We start from the raw sequence: 3863 nt of genomic DNA, 5'->3' as shown, positions 1-3863 counted from the left end.
AACAATTTTGTCCATGTGTGTAAATATCATCAACGTTTTTATCTATCTATGTGTTTACTCAACAAATGTATCTGTTTTTGGATTTACACAGGAATTACTGAAAAAAAATCTAGATATTTTCTGTGCCCAAGTTTAGCTGATGATAAATGTTCAGAAAATATTAATATTTGTACATTATTGAAGTAATAAAGCATGTGTACTTGAATCTTGCCTCTGAAAATCAAGAAAAATAGAAGTCTAAACTGAGTCTGAATCAAATTTGTTCAACTTGGTCCATGCAGGACAAAAGTACTGGAAATATAATTGTATTTTTACACAAGTCAGGATAGCTTATTGATGCAGGATTTGTCTTCAAAAAGTGGAGGTTATCAGAGGGTAAATCTGTTCATACCCATATTATGTAAAACCTGAAACCTTTGCAGTCACAGAGAGCAGTTTAACTCAATGACGTTTGCTGGCATCAGTCATACACATTTCTAAAGTCTGATTCAAATTCATGTCACTTTTCACATCCCAGTGTCCTTATGCAACATTATGCCCTTGGAATGTATCTGTATTTCTTTCAGTGGTGATCCTGGCTTTTATTGTAAAAATAATAAGAAGAAGAAGAATAAGAATAAGTTTATTTGTATAGCACCTTAAGGACAGTGTTCACAAGGTGCTTTGACAGTCAAAGCATGCAAACATAGAGACAGTCAAGCAAGACATAGGGCATAAGGAGACAAAGCAGAGCAGTCAAATAACAGAAATTATGATAATAGCTTCAATGAATGATTAGCTAGAATAGGATGCATATCAGACAGAGGAACTAGGCTGTTTAAAAATTAAGGAATAAGATTGGACATTAAAAGTTAAAAATTAAATGTTCGCGAATTAAAATGTAAATTAAAGAAATGAGAAACATTCAGAAGGCACCAAGACTTTTTTTCCACATTTTTATCCATTTGTTGCTGCCATAAACATTTGCTGATTTTCCACATCACATATGGCAGTTAGCCTAAACATTTTATTGTATTCATGTAATAGCTGCAGTTATGAAATCATTTATATATTACTCATATTATTGTGTTAATGTTCTGTTACTCCACTTCTCTGGGGCTGGAACACACTGAGCTGAAACCGAGAGGAGGAAAGTGAAACTCCTGAGGAGAACAAATCGTTGGAGTGTTATTTGGCCACCTTTGGCCATTTGTCTTTATGGCCCTGCCTCTGAGCTGTCACAGTGATATAATGGGGTGAGGCTAAAGGTGTGTGTGTAAGAGAGACAGAAGGTGAACCGAGTACTGAGTTAACATATGATGACTCACCTCGGTGCTTTTACAGTCTTGGCAATGTAGGTTCAGTTTGTTTGCTCTGCAGGTTGATTAGATACAGTGGGCAGGGTTACGGATGGTTTTTTAAAAAGACTTAAACATTCAAATAAAGGGAATCACTGTTGCTTTTGTCATGTTGGTTAAGTGATTAATTTATCTGGGAACAAAAAAATTGTTTTGTGGAGCTGGTCCAAACGGAGAGCAGCAGAGTGTTTTTGAGGACAGGTTGGGTAACTTAGTTTTAGGGTGGACTACCCTGTAATCTACTTGATGAACGAAATATCTAGTCACTCTGTTAAGGCTGTTCATTCATTAGGTGCTGCGCTACACCCAGAGCTTTAACCTTATTTTAACAACCGTACTTCCTGAAAATTATAATCACATTCACCTAATCTGTAGTAGTGAATACACCAGCGTACAAAAGTTTAAGATACTAAAAGTAAATTGAGGAGGCTTCAAAAATGATAAATCATTTTCATTTATCCCTTAACGTCATCATGGCTTGTCTGGGTCTACAACCTTGACAGGTTTTAAGAATTAATTGGATTATGAAGTTTACCCTACTTTCATGTAACAAAACTGCAAAATTAAACCAACTTGGAACCAGTCACCACTAATGCAAACTGTGCAGCTCAGTCTTTAACCGTGCTTTCATTTAATATGGGTAAGTTAAATGAGATCTGGTCTGAGAACAGCACACGTAGGGCTTGGTTGAAACCTTGTGCAATAAACCCCTTGAATAGGAAACTTTGACTATAAAGGCATTAAAGTCACATGGAAAGTCAGAAAAATGTACAGCTGCTGTAAAAAGCCACCAGCAAATGCCTGCCATCACTAAACATTGTTTTGTTCTATATTTACATCAGAGGAATCACTAAGGTCTGACACCTCTGCACTAACAACATTGCAGGTCTTTCAGTGCCCTGGAAAAACAAAACAAGTACTTGCCAACTGAAATTTAAAGTAAAATAAAAAAGTAAAGCAGAGTTTTGTGCTTTTCTTTGCTTGTATGGGTATGAAATAGGTCTTAAATTGCCCTTGTTGAAAGTTAACTTATTGAAACCTGCCACAGTTCTGTTTATATAAAGTTCATTAAACAGGCAAAAATTAAAAGTAATCATTTAGGTTTGACCATCTTTTGTTGCATAACCTTTCCTAGTACACTAGCTTGTTGTGTGTTGTGTTGTTGCATCTTGGAGAATTTGCCACAGTTTTTCTGTGCATTTATTCTGTTTTAGTGTCTTCCATAATTTCATGTCATCCCACACTGACTCCAAAATGTTGATATCTGTGTGCTCCATATTATCTGTTAGATGACTCAGAGTTTTTCCTGTGGCTGAAGATGGTTTGGGACCAGTCAGATGCCTCCCTGATGGTATCCCATGATGGGTAAGATTCTAAATATCGAAAATGCCTAAAACTTCTACACAGTACTGTTTCTTCTGAAGCAGCTCAGAGGATTTGGGTAAGGCTTTGAAACTGTGGGTTTAGCTAAATACAGGAAAAATCAATGATGACTTAATCGATGAGACCAGTTGTAGCAGCTGTGTGAGGCTGTAAATCTAATAGTTGTTGAGATGTTTCAGTTAGGATTAAAGTGATTTGTCCAGTGATCACGGCACAAAGTTGTCTTGCTCAGATATTATCACATTTTGACCTTTACAAACTGGCTACTTTTTTACGCAGATGATGGCCTTTCAAGGTATCACATTTCATGGATTGGACAAAATCATTGACATCACTGACTAAAAAATACGAACAAACATTTATATTTAGCTGCAAACAAGTTTGTCCGTCAAGAATGGAAACAAAAACCATCCATCCATCCATTGTCTTCGGCTTATCCGGGGTCGGGTCGCAGGGGGAGTTGGCGGAGCAGGTCGTCCCAGACCTCCCTCCCCCCGGCGACGCTTTCCGGCTCTGCCTGGGGGATCCTGAGGCATTTCCAGGCCAGCCGAGAGATGTAATCCCTCCAGCAGGTTCTGGGTCTGCCCCGGGGTCTCCTCCCAGGTGGATGTATTTGGAAAACCTCTAGAGGAAGCCACCCCGGAGGCATCTGAACCAGATGTCCATACCACCTCAACCGGCTCCTTTCTACGCGAAGGAGCAGCGGCTCTACTCCGAGCTCCCTCCAGATGTCCGAGCTCCTCACCCTATCTCTAAGGCTGAGCCCAGCCACCCTGCGAAGGAAGCTCATTTCGGCCGCTTGTATCCGCGATCTCGTTCTTTTGGTCACGACCCAAAGCTCATGACCATAGGTGAGGGTTGGGACGTAGATGGACTGGTAAATCGAGAGCTTTGCCTTGCGGCTCAGCTCTCTCTTCACCACGATGGTCCGGTACAGCGCCCGCATTACTGTTGATGCCGCACCGAGCCACCTGTCCATCTCACACTCCATTTTCCCATCACTCGTGAACAAGATCCTGAGATATTTAAACTCCCTCGCTTGAGGAAGCAACTCCCCCCCACCCGGAGGTGGCAATCCACCGGTTTCCGGCAGAGAACCATGGCCTGGAGGTACTGATCCGCATCCCTGCCGCTTCGCACTCG

Source organism: Stegastes partitus, unplaced genomic scaffold (genome assembly GCF_000690725.1).
Source record: "Stegastes partitus isolate 25-593 unplaced genomic scaffold, Stegastes_partitus-1.0.2 Scaffold257, whole genome shotgun sequence".
NCBI lineage: Eukaryota > Metazoa > Chordata > Actinopteri > Pomacentridae > Stegastes > Stegastes partitus.
The sequence above is the reverse complement of the archived record's forward strand: the minus strand, read 5'-3'. Positions refer to the sequence as shown.